The sequence below is a fragment of the Monodon monoceros genome, unplaced genomic scaffold (assembly GCF_005190385.1).
Source record: "Monodon monoceros isolate NGI ecotype Baffin Bay Population unplaced genomic scaffold, NGI_Narwhal_1 Super_Scaffold_12, whole genome shotgun sequence".
NCBI classification, from domain to species: domain Eukaryota; kingdom Metazoa; phylum Chordata; class Mammalia; order Artiodactyla; family Monodontidae; genus Monodon; species Monodon monoceros.
Window position 1 is genome coordinate 154,049,123 of NW_021703768.1, and position 13,589 is coordinate 154,062,711.

The following is a 13,589-nucleotide window of genomic DNA, read 5'->3' on the forward strand; positions in this document are numbered from 1 at the left end:
ATACATATTGGTAATTACCTTAAACGTGAATGGATTAAATGCTCCAACCAAAAGACACAGGCTTGCTGAATGGAAACAAAAACAAGACCCATATATATGCTGTCTACAAGAGACCCACTTCAGACCTAAGGACACATACAGACTGAAAGTGAGGGGATCAAAAAGTTATTCCATGCAAATGGAATCAAAAGAAAGCTGGAGTAATAATACTCATATCAGATAAAATAGACTTTAAAATAAAGAATGTTACATGAGACAAAGAAGGACACTACATAATGATCAAGGGATCAATCCAAGAAGAAGATATAACAATTATAAATATATATGCACCAAACATAAGAGCACCTCAATACATAAGGAAACTACTAACAGCTATAAAAGAGGAAATCAACAATAACACAATAATAGTGGGGGATTTTAACACCTCACTTATACCAATGGACAGATCATCCAAAAGGAAAATTCATAAGGAAACAGAAGCTTTAAATGACACAATAGACCAGATAGATTTAATTGATATTTATAGGACATTCCATCCAAAAACAGCAGATTACACTTTCTTCTCAAGTGTGCATGGAACATTCTCCACGATAGATCACATCTTGGGTCACAAATCAAGCTCCAGTAAATTTAAGAAAATTGAAATCATATCAAGCATCTTTTCTGACCACAGCGCTATGAGATTAGAAATCAATTACAAGAAATAAAACGTAAAAGACACAAACATATGGAGGCTAAACAGTACATTACTAAACAACCAAGAGATCACTGAAGAAATCAAAGAGGAAATCAAAAACTACCTAGAGACAAAAGACAATGAAAACTCGACGATCCAAGACCTATGGGATGCAGCAAAAGCAGTTCTAAGAGGTAAGTTTATAGCAATACAAGCCTACCTCAAGAAACAAGAAAAATCTCATATAAACAATCTAACCTTACACCTAAAGCAACTAGAGAAAGAAGAACAAACAAAAACCAAAGTTAGCAGAAGGAAAGAAATCATAAAGATCAGAGCAGAAATAAATGAAATAGGAACCAATCATCAGTAGCAAAGATCAATAAAACTAAAAGCTGGTTCTCTGAGAAGATAAACAAAATTGATAAAGCATTAGCCATACTCATCAAAAAAAAAGATGGTGATGGCTCAAATCAATAAAATTAGAAATGAAAAAGGAGAACTTACAACAGACACCACAGAAATACACAGCATCCTAAGAGACCACTACAAGCAACTCTATGCCAATAGAATGGACAACATGGAAGAAATGGACAAATTCTTAGAAAGGTATAACCTTCCCAGACTGAACCAGGAAGAAATAGAAAATACAAACAGACCAATCACAAGTAATGAAATTGAAACTGTGATTAAAATTTTTCTAACAAACAGAAGTCCAGGACCAGATGGCTTCACAAGAGAATTCTATCAAACATTTAGAGAAGAGCTAACACCCATCCTTCTCAAAGTCTTCCAAAAAATTTCAGAGGAAGGAACACTCCCAAACTCATTCTATGAGGCCACAGTCACCCTGATACCAAAAGCAAACAAAGACACTACAAAAAAAGAAAATTACAGACCAATATCGCTGATGAATATAGATGCAAAAATCCTCAACAAAATGCTAGCAAACAGAATCCAACCATGATCAAATGGGATTTGTCCCAGGTATGCAAGGATTCTTCAATATATGTAAATCAATCAGTGTGATACACCATATTAAAAAATTGAAGAAGAAAAACCATAAGATCATCTCAATAGATGCAGGAAAAGCTTTTGACAAAATTCAACACCAACTTATGATAAAAAATCTCCAGAAAGTGGGCATAGAGGGAACCTAACTCAACATAATGAAGGTCATATATGACAAGCTGACAGCAAACATCATTCTCAATGGTGAAAAACTGAAAGCATTTCCTCTAAGATCAGAAACAAGACAAGGATGTCCACTCTCACCACTATTATTCAACATACTTTTGGAAGTCCTAGCCACAGCAATGAGAGAAGAAAAAGAAATAAAAGAATACAAATTGGAAAAGAAGAAGTAAAGCTGTCACTGTTTGCAGATGACATGATACTATACATAGAGAATCCTAAATATGCCACCAGAAAGCTACTAGAGCTAATCAGTGAATTTGGTAAAGTTGCAGGATACAAAATTAATGCACAGAAATCTCTTGCAATCCTGTACACTAATGATGAAAAATCTGAAAGAGAAATTAAGGAAACACTCCCATTTATCATTGCAACAAAAAGAATAAAATGCCTAGGAATAAACCTACTTAGGGAGACAAAAGACCTGTATGCAGAAAACTATAAGACACTGATGAAAGAAATTAAAGATGATACCAACAGATGGAGAGATATACCATGTTCTTGGAGTGGAAGAATCAATATTGAGTAAATGACTCTACTACCCAAAGCAATCTACAGATTCAATGCAATCCCTATCAAATTACCAATGGCATTTTTTACAGAACTAGAATAAAAAATCTTAAAATTTGTATGGAGACACAAAAGACCCTGAAGAGCCAAATCAGTCTTGAAGGAAAAAAATGGAGCTGGAGGAATCAGACCCCCTGACTTCAGAATATACTACAAAGCTATGGTAATCAAGACAGTATGGTACTGGCAGAAAAGCAGAAATATAGATCAATGGAACAGGGTAGAAAGCCCAGAGATAAACCCACACACATATGGTCACCTTATTTTTGATAAAGGAGGCAAGAATATACAATGGAGAAAAGACAGCCTCTTCAGTAAGTGGTGCTGGGAAAACTGGACAGCTACATGTAAAAAAATGAAATTAGAACACTCCCTAACACCATACACAAAAATAAGCTCAAAATGGATTAAAGACCTAAATGTAAGGCCAGACACTAACAAACTCTTAGAGGTAAACATAGGCAGAACACTCTATGACATAAATCACAGCAAGTTCCTTTTTGACCCACCTCCTAGAGAAATGGAAATAATATCAAAAATAAACAAATGGGACCTAATGAAACTTAAAAGCTTTTGCACAGCAAAGGAAACCATAAACAAGACCAAAAGACAACCCTCAGAATGGGAGAAAATATTTGCAAATGAAGCAACTGACAAAGGATTAACCTCCAAAATATATAAACAGCTCATGCAGCTCAATATCAAAAAAAGAAACAACCCAATCCAAAAATGGGCAGAAGACCTAAAGAGACATTTCTCCAAAGAAGATATACAGATTGCCAACAACCACATGAAAGAATGCTCAACATCATTAAACATTAGAGCAATGCAAATCAAAACCACGAGATATCATGTCACACCAGTCAGAATGGCCATCATAAAAAATCTACAAACAATAAATGCTGGAGAGGGTGTGGAGAAAAGGGAACCCTCTTGCACTGTTGGTGGGAATGTAAATTGATACAGCCACTATGGAGAACAGTATGGAGGTTCCTTAAAAAACTAAAAATAGAACTACCATACGACACAGCAATCCCACTACTGGACATATACCCTGAGAAAACCATAAATCAAAAAGAGTCATGTACTTCAATGTTCATTGCAGCTCTATTTACAATAGCCGGGACATGGAAGCAACCTAAGTGTCCATCGACAGATGAATGGATAAAGAAGATATGGCACATATATACAATGGAATTATACTCAGCCATAAAAAAAAACAAAATTGAGTTATTTGTAGTGAGGTGGATGGACCTAGAGTCTGTCATACAGAGTGAAGTAAGTCAGAAAGAGAAAAACTAATACCATATGCTGACATATATATATGGAATCCAAAAAAAAGGTCATGAGGAACGTAGGGGCAGGATGGGAATAACAACCCAGACCTACTAGAGAATGGACTTGAGGACACGGGGAGGGAGAAGGGTAAGCTGGGACAAAGTGAGAGAGTGGCATGGACATGTATACACTACCAAAGGTAAAACCGATAGCTAGTGGGAAGCAGCCGCAAAGCACAGGGAGATCAGCTCGATACTTTGTGACCACCTAGAAGGGTGGGAGGGAGGGAGACGCAAGAGGGAAGAGATATGGGGATATAGGTATATGTACAGCTGATTCACTTTGTTATAAAGCAGAAAATAACACATCATTGTAAAGCAATTATACTCCAATAAAGATGTTGGAGAAAAAAAAGAGAGAGAAACATCTTCTGTGCATGTGTCTTTTCAGAGTATATTACATGCAGACCAGTGTGGTGGACACATTCATTCATTGAAATAACACTGTTCTCAATCACGTACACACTAGCATTCTTAGAAACACCTTTTGATGTCACCTTATATTTTGGGAAGGGTATAAAAAGGAAGAGAGAGAAGAGGTGAGTGGAGGACTCTGGCAGCCAGAGTGACAAAGCCTCCAATCCATGGCAGTGCAGCTTAGTGTTTAGGGGTTTGGTTTCTAGACTCAAAAAGACTTCACATTTAAACACTTCTGTTACTCTAACACCGTGACTTTGGACAACTCACAGATGCCTCATCTATAATGTGAGTATGATAATCGTATCTAGCTGATAGATAATCATCCATCCCCACAAACCTGGGGGTTTTGTATAAATTTCTTGGTGTAATGTAGGTAAAGTGTACAGAGCCTGACCGATAGTACGTGCTTAGTGAACATTACCTATGATGTGAACACATCTGTGACTCTATGATGGTATGAATAAAAACAACTAGAAAGGGTAAGAAAAGTTGATGATTAAAGAAAACCTAAAAGATGAGGGTGAAGATGAGGATCACGGCTTACTTCTCAAAGAATAGCCATAGACACTTTCTTTACCGATATTATCATTTAACTCACACAAATTATAGTAACAGCTGCATAACTGGACTCTCAAGATCCAGTCTCCCCCTAACTTCAGGTATCCACAATAATTTCCTACCACAGAATCTGTTGGAGTAGAGCCAAAGATATAAATAGCTGCATTTTTAAACACCTCCACAGGTAATCCTGATAACCATCCTTGTTAACAAATCACTTCCCTAGTGAAAATGCATAATCATGACCTTCTCTGCTCTTATCATCCCAGTCCATCCCCAGTGCCTACTTAATAAGATCAAACACATAACATTGGTAACAAAAGCCCTTTAAGATCCATTCTCAGACTACATCCTCATTGACAAAGAATGGCAGAAATAATATAAGTGGATAGGATATTTAAAATTCTCTGGTCTGCTCCTTTTTTTTTAATCAGCAAAGAAACTAAATACTAGAAGATATAAGATTTGCCCCAAGTAACACACCTAGGAAATGCCAGAAATGAAAGGCAAGTCTGTGTCTCTGAGTGCATCACCCCTACAGAAACAGCATGACTCTTTCAAAAGTACCCACGCATAGCTTCTTCCACATTGCTTACCACTTGATTTCAGTTTTAAAGATCTTACTGTATGTAACCAAGTTTCATGAAACCTTTGCCAAGACTTCTGTCATTTCTGTGAATTCCAACAACAATTTGTTCTTATCTCCTCATGGCACCTCATGTATTGTGGCTGCTTGTGACCATCAAACCAAATGACCTCTAATAGTTCATGGCTCATTCATCTTTTTCATCCCCAGTGATTCTGAACATTCATAATCAAATCTCAGGAGAAAATACTTGCAAATATATTAAATTTAAACCCTTAATTTTTTAACAATTCTCATCTCTAAAAAACAAATTGGGTAAAACTTAGTATTAGGACACATAACAGAACTGTGTGAACAATAACATTAAGGTGGAGGAATTACTTCTGCTGATACTAAGGCCCAGTAATTTTCATTCAGTATTTATTCATCTCAGAATTTTTTCATACAAACGCTTCATAATAATACAGTAACATCAGAGGCAATATGATTAACTAATCAAGATTGGCCCCATTAGAATTGATCAAAATTTAACTTCACCTTATGTTCAAAACTTATTACACAATTTCTCCCAAATGAAGTACCTTAGTTTTCTGGAAACACATATTTTCCAGAAACAGGTTACTGAATATCCTTGTTTACATGAAAGCCAGACTCTACTTACAACTATTCTACTCCAACTTTAGATATTCTTTGCCTAAAAGATAATTTCCATGTAATGTATTGACCTATGGAAAGCTTCTGATTTGCTATACTGTTAGGTTTCAATGTTGATCCCTGGATATTAATGCCCATTTCAACTTTTAATATAATGTCATGAAAAGAATGAGGGTGGACTTGTGCATACAGAACAAATTTCAGTTCTAAATAGCATAACACAAAGCTATGACAAAGGCCTACTTTTCTTTTGTCTTCACCTCAGTAAACTGATACATAGCCTTTTGGTTTAAGTGGCCAATTAAACACACACCTATCTTCTCACCTACTTAAGGCCCCACTCAAATGACACGTATAAAAATTATATAAACTCAGATGAACAAAGAGAGTATAAAAAGGGACAAAGTAAGCAACAGTACTATGGAAAATGGAAAGCAGGGAGGGCTAATTTGCACAAGAGTCTCCCATAAAGACTGAATGCTTAGAAGTAGTAGGTAAAGAAAAGAGGGGGAGTGTGCCTGGGCAGGGGCAGAGAAAACAGGAAGTTATTTTGAAAGTCCATCTATGACACAGTACACCTCTACCTTCACACCAGATGCAGAAAGCCATCAACAGACACCTACTCACCAGGGATGAGAGAAGAAGATAGAATTTTTTCTTAGAGACATTGACTGGGAAAGACTGAGGTCTTAGATACAGGGGTAGGGCATGGCAGGGTACAGGGGTGAGGCAGGGGACTAGAAACAAGGGTATTATTTACAAACCTAATTACAGAAAAATTCATCTGCCCCTCACCCACCCTTAGAATTCTATAATCAATCAACTACCAATCTGAAACAAAGGCAGAATGAAGACATATTCAGACATGCAAGGACATGAAGTTCATCTCTCATGCTTCCTTAGAATGCTTTTGGAGGATATCCTCCAACAAAAACTACATAGTAGGGACTTCCCTGGTGGCGCAGTGGTTAAGAATCCACCTGCCAATGCAGGGGACATGGGTTCGAGCCCTGGTCCAGGAAGATCTCACATGGCGCGGAGCAACTAAGCCCGTGCGCCACAACTACTGAGCCTGCACTCTAGAGCCCGTGAGACACAACTACTGAGCCCACATGCCACAACTAATGAAGTCCTCGCACCTAGATCCCGTGCTCTGCAACAAGAGAGGCCACCGCAATGAGAAGCCCGCGCACTGCAACAAAGAGTAGCCCCTGCTCACCACAACTAGAGAAAGTCCGCACGTGGCAACAAAGACCCAACGTAGCCAAAAATAAATAAATAAATTTATAAAAAAACAAACAAAACTTACAGGGTAAACCAAGAGAGAAGGGTACATGGGATCCAAGAAACAATGGATCCAATCCAAGAAATTAGTGAAGAGAGCTATTACCTCCCTTGAGTGTTTTAAATATCCGAGATCATGAGATGCTTCACACAGGCAAATGCAAATCTTCTCTGGAAGAATGCACCTTCAACTAGGCTTCAGAATTCCTCCAATATAGTTATTCAAAGACAAGGAACAGCATAGCATCAAAAAGTAATCAGTCAAAGAGGGAAATAAAGCACCATGATAAACAACCAGCAGAAAACTATCTGGAGCAAATACTCCAGATATTGAAATTATCAGACACAAATTAAAAAATAACCTGCTACACCTTCCCAAAATCACTTTGAGCCTCGGATATAAGCCTTTCAAACCCTCTACTAACATTGCTTCTTTAAAAACTGCTATGTAGAAAAATCTGAACTCTATTTCCTTTATAAAAATATGAATTCTTCAACCAGGCTCCTAGTGACAGACTTAGGTTTCCTTTAAGTCCAAGGTTATTTTTTGTAGCTTTCTTTTTTCCTTTTTTATACTAAACAAAAGCTAGTGATGACTTCCCTTGAAGTATTCACATGAAAAAAAAGACCACATTTTCAAGAAAAAATAATAAAATAACCTGCTTATTATGAAGACAAGCTTGAAAATATCATCCATGAAGGGGATCACACACAATCTAGCATTTCAAGTAGAATAAAAGGTCTACATTAGCTTTGATATGTAACATTTCATTACCATCAGTTTTCTGCAGGGGTCAGTGATGCATTCTGTATATAGTCCCATAAGGTCAAGTTTGTTAACCATGATTTTTTATATCATACTGACTTTTTGTCCAATGACTCAAGTTAAAAATAAAGCAAGAAAAGATAAAGGGCTAAAACCACATAGAAACAAAGACACATGGACACCCTTAAATGTGCCAAAAGCAGTGACTCTTGAGCTCCTTAGACTCAGAGATGCTCCCTAGACTAGGTTGGTTGTCAGGGAATTCAACTGTGAAGGAAAAGGATGTGTACAAAGGACTGAAACACATCCTTGAAAACTGGGTCTAAAAGGTAAGACCCAGTTTTTCGCTTTTTAAATCTCCATTGAAGTGAAAGACTTAAAATCTTCATCGACATTCTTCCTAGCATTAAAATCAAGTTATAAGGCTTCCCTGGTGGCTCAGTGGTTGAGAGTCCGCCTGCCGATGCAGGGGACACGGGTTCGTGCCCCGGTCTGAGAAGATCCCACATGCCGTGGAGCAGCTGGGCCCGTGAGCCATGGCCACTGAGCCTGCGAGTCCGGAGCCTGTGTTCCGCAGTGGGAGAGGCAACAACAGTGAGAGGCCCACGTACCGCAAAAAAAAAAAAAAAAAAAAAATCAAGTTATAATTATCCTCTTAAGTAAAGTGAAGAAAGATTTTGAGATAAATTACTTCAGAAATACATAAATTTTATTGTCTGTATTTTAAGGTCAATCTATATAAACATATATACATATATACACACATATATATCAAGCTATAATAATTCAAAGTACTGCTTCATAGATCATAGACCAATGGGACAGAATGGTCCAAAAAGACCAAAATATGTGTGAAATGTGGTAAAAGATAAAGATGACATCTTAAATCAGTGGGGGGAAATATGGCTTAATTAATAAACAATGTTGTGACATCTGGATAGCCATCTTGAAAAAATTTAAATTTGTCCTATAGTCTCACATCTTACACCAAAATTATTTCAAGGGCTCAAAGATTTTAAAGTAAAAAATAAAACTGGAAAACAGTGGACAATTTAAAAAGTAATCTTGGTGTGGATAAGTACTTTTTACCCGTGATTTAAAACTCAGAAGCCATGAAAGAAAAAATTAATCAATTTTGTTTAAAAATAAAGCTTTGTAACAAATAAAAACACCATTATGTACAAAGTTAAAAGACCAAAAACAAAACTATAAAATACATTTGCAACTCATGACAATGGGCTAATCACCTTGTTATGGAAGAGAACCTACAAATTGATTTCTAGAAACCAACAAACCTAGAATGAGATATACAGTGGCTCTTAAGCACACGAAATGATGCCCAATCTAATTCATAGTAAGACAACTGCACTCTCAGTTATGAGTAAGTGCCAGGATCTAATGTTCAGCATGGTGAATGAGTTAACAATACTGCATTTTACACTTGAAAGTTGCTATGAGAGTAGAGCTGTGATGTTCTCACCATACAATGAGAACAACATGGTAATTATGTGAGGTGAATGCTGTGTTAACTAACCTTATTGTGGTAAACATTTCGCAATATATATGTGTATCAAATCGTCACATTGTGCCTTTTGGCCATCTGTATGTCTTCTTTGGTGAAATGTCTATTTAGGTGTTCTGCCCATTTTTTAATTGAGTTGTTTGGGGCTTTTTTTTTCATATTGAGCTACATGAGCTGTTTGTATATTTTGGAGATTAATTCTTTTTCCATTGCTTCATTTGCAAATATTTTCTCCTATTCTGAGGGTTGTTTTTTCGTCTTGTTTATAGTTTCCTTTGCTGTGCAAAAGCTTTTAAGCTTAATTAGGTCCCATTTGTTTATTTTTGTTTTTATTTTCATTACTCTAAGAGGTGGGTCGAAAAAGATCTTGCTCTGGTTTATGTCAAAGAGTGATTTTCCTCTAAGAGTTTTTATAGTGTCTGGTCTTACATTTAGGTCTTTAATCCATTCTGAGTTTATTTTTGTGTATGGTGTTAGGGAGAGTTCTAATTTCATTTTTAACATGTAGCTGTCCAGTTTTCCCAACACTACTTATTGAAGAGGCTATCTTTTCTCCATTGTATATTCTTGCCTTCTTTGTCATAAATTAGGTGACCATATGTGTGTGGGTTTATCTCTGGGCTTTCTGTCCTGCACCATTGATCTGTATTTCTGTTTTTGTGCCAGTACCATACTGTCTTGATTACTGTAGCTTTGTAGTATAGTTTGAAGTCAGGGAGCCTGATTCCTCCAGCTTCGTTTTTCTTTCTCAAGATTGCTTTGGCTACTCAGGGTCTTTTGTGTTTCCATACAAATTGTATGGAATTAGAAAATTAGAACAAAAATTTTTGTTCTAATTCTGTGAAGAATGCCATTGGTACAGATAGACAAGAGGCACATGAAAAGATGCTCAACATCACTAATTATTAGAGAAATGCAAATAAAAACTACAATGAGGTATCACCTCACACTGGTCAGAATGGCCATCATCAAAAAAATCTACAAACAATAAATGTTGGAGAGGGTGTGGAGAAAAGGGAACCCTTTTGCACTGTTGATGGGAATGTAAATTGATACAGCCACTATGGAGAACAGTAAGGAGATTCCTTAAAAAACTAAAAATAAAACTACCATACGACCCAGCAATCCCACTACTGGGCATATACCCTGAGAAAACCATAATTCAAATGGACACATGTACCCCAATGTTCATTGCAGCACTATTTACAATAGCCATGACATGGAAACAACCTAAATGTCCAATGACAGATGAATGGATAAAGAAGATGTGGTACATATATACAATGGAATATTACTCAGCCATAAAAAGGAACGAAATTGAGTCATTTGTAGAGATGTGGATGGACCTAGAGTCTGTCATACAGAGTGAAGTAAGCCAGAAAGAGAAAAACAAATATCGTATGTTAATGCATATATATGTGGAATCTAGAAAAATGGTACAGATGAACCTATTTGCAGGGCAGGAATAGAGATGTAGAAGTAGAGAATGGACATGTGGACACAGGATGGGAAGGGGAGGGTGGGGCGAATTGGGAGATTAAGATTGACATATATACACTACCATGCGTAAAATAGCTAGTGGGAACATGCTATAAAGCACAGGAAGCTCAGTTCAGTGCTCTGTGATGACCTAGATGGGTGGGATTGGGGGTGGGGTAAGAGGGAGGTCCAAGAGGGAGGGGATATAGGTATACACATAGCTGATTCACTTCACTGTACAGCAGAAACTAACACAATATTGTAAAGAAATTATACACTACCAACAAAAAAATCATCACATCGTACACCTTAAACTTACAGAATGCTGTATATTGATTATATCTCAATCAAGCTGGAACAAAAACCCACCTTAAGACACCCTTTTTATCAGATTGGCAAAGATCAAAGAGTTAGCTATTGTTCTGTGCTGGCAAGTTGTGGGGCATGGCCCCCAACTCCCATGGCCCGTGGAATACACACAGTACAGCCTCTAAGGGGAGCTAGATGGCACTGTTTTGCTAAATTTAAAAATGCGCACACCCTTTGAACCTAGCAGCTCACTTCAGGGAGTTTTTCCACCAGAAATACTTGCATGAAATGGCACATATCTAAGAACATTAATTGCAGCATTGTTTGAAATAATGAAAGATTGAAAACAACCTCACTGCACCTCAGTTGGGAGCACTGATTTAAGTGTATTATGGTGCATCCATGTGTCAATGAGGCCAACCAATAAATAATCTATAATAGGAATAGAAAACAGTTTTATTTGAGCCAAACTGAGGACCATAGCCCAGAAGACAGCCTCTCAGATAACTCTGAGGAACTGCTCCGGAGAAGCATGGCTTTCAGCACAGTTTTATATCTTGTTAGAACAAAGAACATTAAACAAGTCAGGGATACATTCCTTCAAGTTTTCAAAAAACAGATCAGCACATACACAGTAAGTCAGTATGGCCTTGGCACCTGGGAAGCGGCCTTATCATAGAAGGAGTACCAGCATTGGTGTCCCAGGAAGGGAGGCATTTAATCTTTATTTTTAATATGGACATTACTTTTGGTCAATGTGTCCTTTTCTTTAATAATTAAAGCAGATGTACAATGTATGTTTGATAGGCCACAAACAGGCTGTTTTAGTTAGCATCAAATTCAAGTTAACACATGTATAAGCCAGAATGACTTCCCCATACTTCAATATGTGAATATTTCCTTTATCACAAGCAATGGAATATTTTGCAGCCACCGGAAAGAATGAGGAAGTTCTATATGTACTACAACGAAAACATCTTTGAGATATGTTGTTAAATAAAAGCAAAACGCAGGACAACATATCTAGTATCTGCGTTATAAAAAAGTTGGGGGGTGCTTCCCTGGTGGCGCAGTGGTTGAGAGTCCGCCTGCCGATGCAGGGGACACGGGTTCGTGCCCCAGTCCGGGAAGATCCCACATGCCGCGGAGTGGCTGGGCCCGTGAGCCATGGCCGCTGAGCCTGGGCCTCCGGAGCCTGTGCTCTGCAACAGGAGAGGCCACAACAGTGAGAGGCCCGCGTACCGCAAAAAAAAAAAAAAAAAAATTTGCGGGCTGTATATGTATAGACTATCTCTGGAAGGACACATAGAATCTGGTAACTGCTGTTGCCTCTGGGGAGAGAAACTGGGAAGGTGGAGGAATGGGAGAGAGGCAGTTGCTTTTCACTGTACAAGTTTTGAATTTGTACCACGTGCTATCAAAAAGGAAAAAAAGAAACCACATTAAATCACTTTAAAAACAGTGATATATCTACTGAATAACACTCAGAGGATAACGCAGCCACTCCTCCCACTTCCTTTCTCCTCCCCAACATTTATACACAGGGTAGCTGGCTGAGTACAGAATTTTCCCTTATAATGTAGCCCTGGGAATAGAAGTGCATTTTATAACCCATAAGCCAACTGAAGGCATTTTACTTTAAAGAGATATGTCATAAACCATACAGGCCTCAGCAAATTATTTGTTGGAAATAGTGAGGATCACCTGTTTACTAATTTAACACATATCTGTTGACACCACTATGTGCTCAATTTGAGTTGGGTTCTGGGCCAAGTTCTTAACATTAGCTCACAGCCTTCTTGGGGAACTAGACAAAGAGATGATGATAACCCAATCTGGCATGCCAGGAGCTACTGGCAGTTCCATTTTTGCAGGGTAAGGTAGGGAGATGAGGCTGGAGAGTCTACATGGATCTGGTTGTGAAGGGTCTTGAAGGCCTTGCTTTTAAGCAGGTGAGACCTCACCATCTACAGGGTGGACACATCACTGGTTGCTGGAGTGGAAGATGGACTGGAGCACACCAGAAAATTGGTCAGGAGCCTGGGGCAACTTACCAGGGGTAATCTGGCATATGCCTGCCTGAAAATATATTTATAATTCTTTATTTTTTGTATCTAAGAGCTAGAAATTATAAAATAACATCAGGCAATAATCAGGGTTGTGTCAGAGAGCAACCCTGTACGTTGGTTAAGGTATATTGCTGAAATAAATTAGCAATTGAACTTTAGGTGGTT